Here is a 12861-nt window from a genome sequence, read left to right on the forward strand (position 1 = left end):
AGGAATTTCCGCCACACCATCACTCAGCGTAGCAATATTTTCGGCTGAAAAACCAGTAGGAGACCGGCCTATTTTTTTATTGTCTACAACCGAACCTGTTTGTTCTTTGGCAACTAATCTTTTCACAGTTTCGTTCGGGGGACGTTCTTTCTACCTAAAATTCCATGTAATTTGCGCACAGTCTCTGCTGCATACTCTCCGTACTTGTAATGAATTTTTACAATCTTCACTCACTCATTCGTAGTATAGCGCTTCATTTTGTCTAACCGCAATGTTTACTACATGTGACTCTACCCAATGCTAATAAATATATTTATGTGTAATACAAAACCTTCATAAATGTTTACAAACCATGCGACCGCCGAGCTAAGGCAACCCAACATTGCAAGACTGGTACTGGTAACAAACTGGTGAAACCGAATGTTGTTTTCTGAACAATTCTGATTCATGGTGAATGTCCCGTGGGCGTGGATATAAAATATGTAAATTCAATCATTATTTTGCATTTTTCTTGTCTAGCAAATACCTACTTATAGAATACTGAAAAAAATTCCAATATTTGTCTTTCAAGACAAAACGTCTGAATCTGGTTAAGGCTGAGGCAGTACAGTATTGGGGATCATAAAGGCTTGCAAAAAAATTTAATAAAATTTGTAGGGTCGTATTTAAAAAAATGATTATGGTCCCGGAGAGACGAAAAGTTACATATAAAAATTGAATATGCGATACGATAGAGGGCAAAAAGTGGCCTTGGGAAAGTGTTCTTCTGTTTTCAATATCACCTCAAATAAGGCTGAAAATAAACAAAAACGGATTTCCAAAATTTTGTTTTTTTTTCAAATATTTCGAAAACTAATCAAGTTAGCCTTGATTTTTTAGGCGCATAATGTTGGTCCCCTGATTATGCAACTTTGCCCTCATTTAAGCTACTTCGTACCTCTTACCATTTTCGAGATCCCTGTAGTGAGAAGCGAATTTGTAACAGCGTACACCAATTTTTTTTTAAATAAAATACATATTTTGTATTGCTCCATTAACGGATCAAAATTTGATCAAATATTGAATGGTTTAAAAGTTAGTATAAAATCATTACTAATCGAAAAATCCCACATACCTACCAGTCACCAAATTCGATGATATTTTTAACGTAATATTCTTGACAATATAAGATAATCGAAACTGTAACCCATACAATACTTATATAGGTGAAAAGAGAATTTGATTTTCTATAATATAGTGCAAGAAAATACAGGATATTCCGTTTGAATTTAAAAAGTTTTTTCAGTTTTAAGTTTTCAAATTTAACGTAAAAAATGTGATACTTAGTAAAATTTTCTTCAGAGAATTTTGATAGCGGAAGGTAGTGAATTTTATGTTCTTTATGAGTTCCGGATAGCAAGTGAAAGCTTCCAAAACGAAGAAAGATCTAAGGAATTTTCGAAACGCTTGCATCTGTCAAAAGTTTCATAAAATGTCCATTATCTGGAATACGGTTAGGTTTAGGCAGAGGATTTATCTTGATGAACATGTATAATATAATAATAATATATAGGATATTTCATTTAAAATAACGAAGTTAACAGCTACTTTCGGTATAACCGGAAATGCTACGTTGAAGACATTATTTTCATTGAAGAGAGTATATCTGATAACCTCCAAAATTTCAGTCATGTTATCTTTGGTTTCTCCGAAACCTTTAATAGGCCACTTACTGTGAAGAACCCTGTATACTTAGGTACCTTCATTTTTTTCACTCATGTTCTTATATTGATCTGGATCTTATATGGACTTACTGGACAGCAGCAATTAGATTTAGATTTAGATTGTTTAACACTCTCAGGCAAAAAACAATAACGTACTTGTTGGATTTTCATAAACATTTTCTCAATGATGAATTTTAAACTATGATCTTTCATAGATGACTTAAATAGTTTAAACGTGATTTAGATTTTGGAATAATATTAATTTTCCAAATGCTTTCAGAATTATACTAATTTTAAAAACAAATTTTGAAGGGGGGTTTTGATTAGATAATTAATTTATACTAAAATAATATAGCACTTACAGGCATCAAATCTCAAAAGTGACATGCATTTTGCTACTCTCGCCTATTAATGGATCATTATGAGTTTCGTTCATGACCATTTTTTAATTAAAAGCCATCATCCCCTACATGTGAGTCCGCACCCTCTTATCGCATCTCGTAGAGGAATAAGGAGTTGGAGAAACATCCGCAGGGAGCGCTAGGCGCGGGCTTCCCGGCGAACCCTGATGCAGTATTCGTCCGGCACCCGAGCACGATGCACAGCGTCGCGACGCGCACAGTCGTCCCTTTACCTGTAGTGCCAGTGCTAACTATTCTTACCTGTTATGCCTAGTGGTATTGATATCCGGCCCGCTGTTCATAGTTCCACAATTTCCCGATCGGACGGGTGGATCTGAGTTTCAGTTTCGTCTCATCCTCTTCCTTCCTGTGACGATCCTCGACGTCGCATGCCCCTAAGGTCCCACTGGGAGAAAGGTAGTTTTTTACACAGATTTTGCTTTGATATTCAATGACTTTTACTTCCTTCCGGCCACATGGGTCCTTGGTATCGTCCTGAAATTATTACGCTAGGGCAATTAATCTGTCACCATATATCTTCAATTTTTCAAAAATATTTAACGATTGCACAAATGACAGAAAAAAAAACACGTTCGTATTTGTCATATAAAAATATGTGCTGGAGTCTAGGAATACGAATATCTATTACAGATATGGTAAAAGCCTGTCATTCGCTGCACTACATTCTGAAAAGATGTTAATGATCGACAAAGATACATCAATCCGCAGAGCTACAGTGTTTTATTCAAGAATCACTTTAAAAACCAGCTTGGTAGGAAGCGGACAACGTGTAAATTGGTTAGGGATATATTGTTTTAGATTTGGTTGGTGACTTATGAGGTAATAGACAGAAATATTGCCAAAATAATTTTACTGTGAACGACGTTTTTGGTTGGGTAACACAAAATTTATTAAACCAACCTCTTGACTGAATTTTTTTGAAAAATGTAACATAAATGCCCAGCTATATAAAAACAGTAACAGAAAATGCCACAAATTAATAATTATAGTCAATATTTTAATATGACAAATTTTATTTGTAAAATTGTATAGATACTTTACACATAACCTCCCCCTGAGTACATATTAAATAGATGTTATGATCAATACGTTTCAAAAATTCATGTTCTCTGTAATTTTAGAAAAAATTGCGTTATTAATTTCAGTTACGTATAACAGTTAACCCCCATATGAATGATCACCAACTTTATAAATGATTGTTTAGAGTGTTTTATAAATGTAGTATTTACAAATATCATTAATTTATTTTTTGTCAAAAATATTAAATTCTAAATTCAATTAATTGCAGTGGGTATAAAAATGTAATGTAAATTAATATAAAATAAGCTGACAATGCGTAAATCACAAGTAACATGCCTCGTTCTCTGTCGAAAAAAATTGAAACTATTTTGTCAAAACATGTTTTGGGGATATTAAGAAAGTATTCACATATTAACGTTCATTCATTCATTGAAATGAAACTTTTAGGGAACAGATATTACAAAAAAATACAGATAATACAAGACGTTATAAAGTGAAAGTGTACATTATACATGTACTTTTAAAATATTGACTATTCACTAATAAAATTATTGCATAAAAATAAACTTAATTTACTCATATCCATAAATTACCTAAATAATAAAAAACCAGCAAAATATGAATGCTTCTAAATAATATGTTTCCATAAACATTCAAATATTTTGTTGACTTTCACTTAGTCGATATCAAAAATGATCACGAACGCCTAATCATGATAAAAATCAATTGGTTTTACCCATATAATATCACAAATAATATTCATTAGCTTAATAGGCTTATTTATATATTTGTGTGTTATACTGTTTACTCTGCTTAGTTAAACTTACTTTATTCTACAAGGTGTTCAAATTTATAGGTGTGCAAAATAAACAATACAATAACTAAAATAAAAATACGTTTTAAATCAGTTTTAGAAGAGTATCTGGAAACTACAAATTGTAAATCCTAAGTCTGCTTCTTTTTTAGCTACAGTTTTTTTTTGAAAATTTTATTAATGATTTATTTTATGTAATCTCAAATAATAACACCACATTTCACTGCAAATTGCTCTTGCTTCATTTTTTATAAATAACTATTCATTTTAAATTTACGTAAGTATAAAATTTAAAAACGTAACAATTCTTTATACAATTTTATTTGATGACTGTTACTTTTTGTTTTCTTTATTTAATTTTTTCACAACTAATATCAAAGAGGGACAATTTTCACTGTTACACAAATGTCTTTTAGTTGTGAGGTAACAAATGAAAAAATAGCACTAGGCCATTTCAATCTATGTAGATATGTTTGGTGTTGTTAAATAACAGACAAAAATTCGCTAATACAACTTCACAAAAATGAATTTACAATTTTAGGGAGCTTATAGTTTCTCGATATGCTCCCTCTTATGATATATTTAATAAAAATGTGTTAGTTTCATTTATTTTTTACTCATTAATTGACGACTTTTGCGCTGATATATCAGAGCAATCTAAACAGGGTGTTCCTTAATTATATGCGAGTATTTAAGAGTGTGATTCTACATGGAAAATTAATGATAGTTTGCTTTATGGTCCAAAAATGTTCCGTTGCGAAAATACGGGGTGCTAAAATTTAACGAAAAAGAAGGAAATTAATTAATATTTTCGAAACTGCTTGAGATATTTCAGTGATGTTTAGTAAGTAGTTAATAAAGGCGCATGTTTTTCAATACACACATAATTTTTAGCTCTAACAGTGGCGTGCGTACTGACTTTGATATTTTTGAAGAAAAAAAAATGATACGCCAATGGTTTTTCCCAAATAAAATTATTTTCGAAATCCGCATTTAATTCGAAAGATAAGAACTCCCTTGAGTTTTTGTCCTGCGATGCCCTGTTTTTGAGTAAAAAAATGAAACCCGTTGTATTGTCCGTAATTAATTAACCAATTTCCTAATTTTCGGTCAATACGCATGGGCTGGAATCATTGGTGACCACTTTATTGGACCATGACGACTTGACGGACAATCTTACCGCAATTTCCTTCAATAACAATTGCCTTTGCTGCTTGAGGATGTTCCGATAGCAATAAGAAACCAAATGTGGTACATGCACGATGACGCACCAGCACATTTCAATGTAATGGTTCGCAAGTATTTACAAACTGTTTATCCATATCGATGGATCGGTTGCGGTGGGGCTCAAGAATGGCCACCAACGTCCCCCGACCTCAATAGCTTAGATTTCTTTTTATGAGGCCATCTTAATACGCTAGTGTACACAAGTCCCATTAATTTCCCATGGGAACATTTTTAGACCATAGTTTATGGAGCAAACTATCATTAATTTCCATGTAGAATCACACATTTAAATATTCGCATATCATTAAGAAATACCCTGTATATGCAGAAAGATGAAAAGTATCTTATGTGAGAGAATCGAACCACTGATTTTAGTAGCAGTATAGACATGTAAGTTAATAATAAAAATAAATATAATTTATTTGCTCATAGTGAAATACCAGTTAATACCACTGATAATGTCCAAAAATAATAAGACTAATTACATGCACAAGGTGTCCCGAAATTAATGCAACAAAATTTGGTCATAGATTCTTAGGACAAATTTAGAGGTCCCGTATTTTTTGGCGGAGAATCCCCTTAAGACAATTTTTCGTGGACCACCTTGTCTTTGGAGACAAAACAATTTGGTGCATATTTAAATTTCTTAAAAATTATTAGTCCGCTAGAAAGACATTAAATTTACAAATTTTTTTGTCACTTGATACTTTTTTCGTAAACGCAATGTTTTCGAGAAAAATGTGAAAATGTAACCGAATGAATATCGTGATTCGCCATTTTTCTCAAAAACATTGCGTTTTACGAATAAAATATCAAGAGACAAAAAAGTTTATAAATTTAATGGCTTTCTAGCGAACTAAAAATTTTTTAAAAATTCAAATATGCGACCAATTTTTTTTTTTTTGCTTCAAAGACAAGAGGGTCACGAAAAAGTGAAACACCTGTATGTTTAGTGATACAACAGGGTTCTTACGTGCAAGACGTAGAAGACTATTTGTAGGGACAGATTTCAGAAGTCTGTAACTCCGAAAGAGGGGGCCACTTGGCAAAAATACAAAAATTGGGTCCCCTAAATTTGTCTTAAAAATCTGTGACCACATTTTGTTGCATTAATTTCGGGACACCCTGTATAAACACAATACTATTGGTTACATTATTTTTAAAGGCGGAGTTCAACTGCATAGCAATGAGCTCGATATATTTCTATTACAAGTTAAGAAATTTTAATTTATAGTCTAATAAAATTCCTAAAAAAAGATGTGCCGCATATTTTGAGAGCTTCTATTCTGTAAAATATATTTTTATATAAAATGTGCTTCAATACTTTTAAATTCTAATTTCTGTTCTGAAATTATCTCTTTAATCAAGTGTCTTAATGACATTATACTGATGACAAAAAAGATAATTGAATTATATTTATTTAAAAACTTAGAATCTTTAATAGTATATCTATGTATTATCATGTTTCCTTTCTTTCTAATATATTTTGAAAAAATTAGTTTTTTCTTCATGAAATTTGCTTTTTATTTTCTACTGTTTAATTTCTTATCTAAAATTTTCATCACCATAATGCATTTAAAAAAAATAGGTTAATTTAAATCCATGATTTGACCCAAATGATTTAGATCTAATCCCGGATATTTATTAATAAAAATATAATTTCTAATGCCTATCGTATTGTTATAAACTTCACTAAAACAAGTCTACTAGTGGCTCTAAAATAAAGCTGTTGTCTTATCTGTTATTTTACCTCACTCAGCAGTTCTGAATTGGCTTTAAAAGGTTTTAAAGAACAATGACTGCTTTGTCCAATATCAGCTGAGACCCCAGGAGATAGTTATGGAGGTTGCAAATTGGTTTACTTTTCCATGATCATTTTGCTTACGGAAAAAGGAGTTCCTATCTGAATAAATTATTAGTCGGTATTCCTTTTTACTAGCCGAATTCGTTGGGAAAGGTTGCGTACATTTGTCGGGTAATACTGCCTCAACACCTTTTTTATTTATCGATATGTGAGATGTCAATTTAAAAAGTTAGCGACGATTAAGCATTGTTTTTTTTTAATAAAGACATATTGAATGTACATTTTTATTCCTATATATACAAATTTCATGCTTTAAACTTAATTGTTGTAACTTATAATTCCACTACTTTTTTTTGCCTAATATAGCATGCATACCTTAATAAAACTTATCAATGTTCTTATTGACTATTCCACAGAAATTCTAGACAAAAATACTTTTATTACGTTTCACTTGTTTACTTTACACGTGGTTCTTGACATAAAAACTAGATTTTACGTCTTTTCTTAGGATTTCCATTATCGGATTTACTACTGATGTAAGAGGACGAGGAAGTTGTAAAAAATATCGTAGAAGCAGCAAAACACTTAATCAATATCCACGTAGATAAAAATCTACTATTTTTGCATGTAGGCAGACCAAAAAGTTGTGCAACCTTTTTTCCATTAATTCTTCTATTATATATTTCGGCTGCTATCAATTTTAAACAGTTAAATCGAGGAAAATTATAGTTTTCACAAAACAATATTCGCTGCAAGAATTTAGATACAAAATGGTTAAATCAATTTTACACATACGTATTGCATAATTTGATTGCAAAGTCATTAGAATATTCACTTGTCTCTAAATTTTCGAGGAAACTCCTGAAAATATGTATCTTCATCTTTAATGTATCTAACAATTTGGAACCTTTATCTTTATAACTAATTATGTTTGTTTAAGGGATCCTTCTACTTTAAATATGACCAGTCTATTAAATCTTAATTGTTGTTTGTTTTCTTCGATGAACCTTCGGTGACATTCTTCCAAAACTTACTTTATTGGTATTTTTTAATAACATCACTAGGATATAATCATCATGGACAATGAGAAATTATTTAGCTAGTATTACTTCACACAATGTACAGGCTGGCCAAATGAAAACGAAACAGAGCCATTTTCAGGAACTGCGACAAGATTGTAGAAAAACGCTCAGACCCGTCGATTTTAAATTAAAGGGGGACATTCTTTGCTGGTATTTTTGACTCCGCCACTTTCACCCCCAAGCAAGGGTAAGCATCACCCCAAAATATTTAAATGGCATTGGGGGTTGAGTAATATTTCTTTTGAAAGCTCTTACAATTCTCTTTACAACAGACTTTAAATTTTATAATTCCGCCCAATACTTTGAAAAAAATTTACATTTTAAAATTTAAATTATGTTTAGTTGCTTACTTACTACTTAGTTGATTAAATGTTCAAACTGATGACCGCCCGCTTCCATACAAGAATAAAGATTTTGTTCGAAACGTTCGCGCACATTCCGAAGCATTTCCGGAGTGATTCGACGGCATTCGTCGACGATTCTTTGACGCAAATCTTCCAGCGACGCTGGCTGTGTTTTATAGATTTTACTTTTTAGGTATCCCCACAAAAAGAAATCAAGGGGCGATAAATCCGGTGATCGTGGAGGCCACTCAATGCTGCCTCTTCTCCCAATCCAATTCCGTAGAAAACGTTGGTCCAAATACTGACGGACAATTAACGCATAATGCGGAGGAGCACCGTCCTGTTGAAAAATCAAATGATCTTCATCATACTCTGGAACATTTTCAATAATATCAGTCAAGGCAGGGTCAATAGCGTCTTCCAGTAATTGCAAATACATTTGGCCAGTCAAATTACCAGGTAGAAAAAAAGGACCCACCAGCCGGTCACCGAAAATTCCAGCCCATACATTTAATTTTTCCGGTTGCTGTGTATGCACCTCGTGAAAAACTCTTGGGTTTGAATCGGACCAATAGCGGCAATTGTGACGATTTACCGTCCCGTTCAAGAAAAAACTGCATTCATCAGAAAAACAGATGTTAAAAAGGAACTGTGGATCGTTCCCTGCTCGCTCACTCATTATTTCGCAAAATTGCAAACGGCGGTCATAATCATCCTCATGAAGTTCCTGGACTAAATGTATTTTGTATGGATGGAATTTATTCTTCTTCAAAATGGTTTGTATGCTAGTTCGATTGATCCCAGACACAGATGCCAGCTGCCTCTTACTTAATGTAGGATCAAGATGAACTTGTCCCAAAACTGCAACCTCACTAGCTTCATTAACTATAGGTTTTTCAATTTTTTTATTGGCTACGATTCCTTTCTCTTGAAATTTTTTTATTAACTCTAGAACATACTTCCTCCTGACATATCGATCTTGATGTTGTTCATTAAATAGCTGAGCTGTTCTATTCGCACATTTATTGTTCATAAAGTAAAGCTAAATGATATCTACCCTATCCGCAATGAAATAAACCATAGTGTTTAATTTTCAAAAACACAATTAAATAAACTACCAACCAACGCTGCCAAATAATACGAGAAAATAATTTGGAATCCACTAATTTTACGTTCATTGTGTGAGTATAGCATTCATTTCTGTTTTTTGCAATTGTGTTTTTTTTTACGATAGTGATAACAAATCGCCAAAAACCAGTATAATGCAAGAAATACTAAATTTATACCATTGACATACTTAACTCGAATGACTGACATTTTTACTGTTACTAATTGTTTGTACATAAGTTTCAACCTTAAAATCAAAATTCTTAATAAGTATTGGCCGGAATTATAAAATATAAAGTCTGTTGTAAAGAGAATTGTAAGAGCTTTCAAAAGAAATATTACTCAATCCCCATTTAAATATTTTGGGGTGATGCTTACCTTTGCTTGGGGGGTAAAAGTGGCGGAGTCAAAAATACCAGCAAAGAATGACCCCCTTTAATCTAAAATCGAGGGGTCTGAGCATGTTTCTACAATCTTGACGCAGTTCCTGAAAATGGCTCTGTTTTCATTTGGCCACCCTGTATATTTCTTACTCCTTATCCTTCTTATTTATTTTATTTTATTCAGACAAGCATTCAACACTTAGTTGCTGAAGGACAAATGGACAATAACGCTTATTACGAATATCTGAAACTTTTCTTTAATTTTTGTTCAAACAAACTTATATTTCATAACATATTTTTCATGAAACTAAAACGTGAGGAAATACACATTTTCATTTGCATCTTACAAAATTACATACACAGTTCCAATATATTTTATTTATTGAATAATATATTTATGTAAGAGTTTTCTTACTTTATTTCGCTCCAGTTATATATCAGAAATTTGCTGGCAGAGATGAAAGATCGTATCATATTGGGCCATTTGTGAGAAACCCATTCAACCCCAAAATTAAATCATTTCTTTTTCAGTGGGTTCGAGTGCAGCTTCTGATCGAAAACTGAACAGAATGTGATGCGCTATTACCGAATGGCTTCTTAACGCGAAACGAGCTGTAATCTACGTATTCACCCCCGTAATCCGTGTTCTAACTAATTAACTATTTATTCACATCACGATAATAACATTTAATATGATTTTGTTATTTAATCTGCATTGTCAGACAAGATCTAACAAACATTATAGGAATAGTCAACTTACAATCACAAACATAGAAGAACAGAATTCTACTACGGAATATAAGCATTTACTTACTAAATATTGTTTTAATTTTGTGTTGAATAAAAACTCACTATTTAAACTTTTTAGTTCCACAGGTAAACGATTCAATATTCCTGGTCCCGCAAAGTTTGGAGAACGAGTAGTTAAATTTAATCATGCAAATGGTACATGAAAATTATGTTTTTGTCTGATATTGACATTGTGATAAGTCGTTATTTGTCACAAATTTGCTTTTGTGTTTGAATATGTACATACCTACATATTTCAAAAATATAAACACCTGGAAAACTGAAAACTATAGTGTTTAAATATATTTCTACAAATATAAGTACATGAAACACCAAACATACATCTTGAACCACGTTCAAGCGCAATAAAAATATGGCACGAACGAGTTGAATTACCCCAGAAACAAATACCATACCTCGATCAAGATTAAACTTGGGCATAGTATAAATATTGGTACTGAGGACTATTGCAGTATTTCGAATTAAATAAGTTATTGAAGACAACTTTGATATATTTTTACAGTTACATTTCCATTTAAGGTTTGTGTCTGAATTTAGACCTAAAGATTTTACGGTCACAGTATCAGTAGGTAGAGAAGTACTATTAATATTTAAATAAAATGTTTCGCAATTTTTTAGTACTTCAGTTTTTTCAATATTAAAATGTAATTAATTTTGGACAAATCAGCTGGTAAGTAAAATATGACATTCAAGTTTTAAGGTTCAATTTGACTTATTAGATATTAATAAAGACGTATCATCAGCATACATAATAATTAGTAGGTGAGAGAGTACCGATATCATTTGTATATTAGTAAATATAACACAGGACCTAAAACAGATAGCTGTGGTACACCCAACGTTATCAAAGATCATTCCTAGTTATATTTACCACATACATTTGTACTTACAAATTGCTCCCTATTTTCAATAAAAATAATTATGAAGTCAGTTTTGTCAAGAAATTTTCTTAAATTTGGAGCAAAGAAAGTTAAAACAAAAATAACTAGCAGGTAATTACTTGTCCTTTAAACTCGCAATAATTTTTTCCTTGAATACTGTTTTATATTTTTAAGTGCTTATTAATGTTTACTTATTTTAATTGCTTGCTTTATTAGTGGTAAGATAATAAAGATTACATTAGAAAATAACTAGAAATAAATGCAAGTAGCTAACTATAATTAGTACTGGCTAGATACTTTTAAAATGTGTAACATTTTCATGACATCTCTAAATATTTCTGTCACACATTAAGTGGGTGGATAAGGATCCTCATAATATAAACATAAAAGTGCTATTTTTGTACGAGGAACACTTATATTTGAACTCCCAATATTTCAAAATGAACATAACTTAAAATAATGTTTTACTATAGTCACATTTGTTGCACTAGTATTTAAGTATACTTGGTAAAATATACAGCAATCTCTACAACATTCTTAAATAATACCTAAAAGCAGATTTAAATAAAACGAAATATCAAAGCAAAAAAAGTGTCTATGGTGTTTGTAAAATATCAACATAATATTTTCCGTATATTTCTCCCGCTTAATAATTATTCTATTTTGGAAAGGCAAAAAAAAAACAAATAATAATTCTGTTAATACAAACCATATTCAATATAAATTAGACACGATTTTTTATTAATATGATCGAGTGCTTAAGATCTTATTTAAATAATTGTCCACATTGAACTTTGTGGGTAGCAATCTGGTCAATTTATACTCCCATCAAGTGTGCCTCAGGGCTCGGTACTGGGGCCATTGCTTTTCAGTATATTTATAAATAACGTAGTTACTGAGTTACATGTCGAGTACCTTTTATATGCTGATGAGATCCGCAAAATAATTAATTGCTTAAATGCTTTTACTGAACTGCAAAATTTCCTAAATAGTTTAAACTTATGGTATGCCCTTAACAGTTTGTTTAATATAATAATTTGTAGTTAAGATTAATTATACTACTCGTTGGATGACTTTGTTCTTGCTAGGTCACAATCTTTTCGTGATCTTGGTATAATTTTTGAAAGCAGACTATCTTTCGGGGAGCAAATTCGTAACATTACTATAGAGGAATTCAATAAATTAGGTCTCATCATTCGTGATACGCAAAAAGTTTAATTCCAGGCATGTTATTAAATTATTATACATTTCATACGTACCATTG

The sequence above is a fragment of the Anoplophora glabripennis genome, unplaced genomic scaffold (assembly GCF_000390285.2).
Source record: "Anoplophora glabripennis isolate ALB-LARVAE unplaced genomic scaffold, Agla_2.0 scaffold286, whole genome shotgun sequence".
Taxonomy (NCBI): Eukaryota; Metazoa; Arthropoda; class Insecta; order Coleoptera; family Cerambycidae; genus Anoplophora; species Anoplophora glabripennis.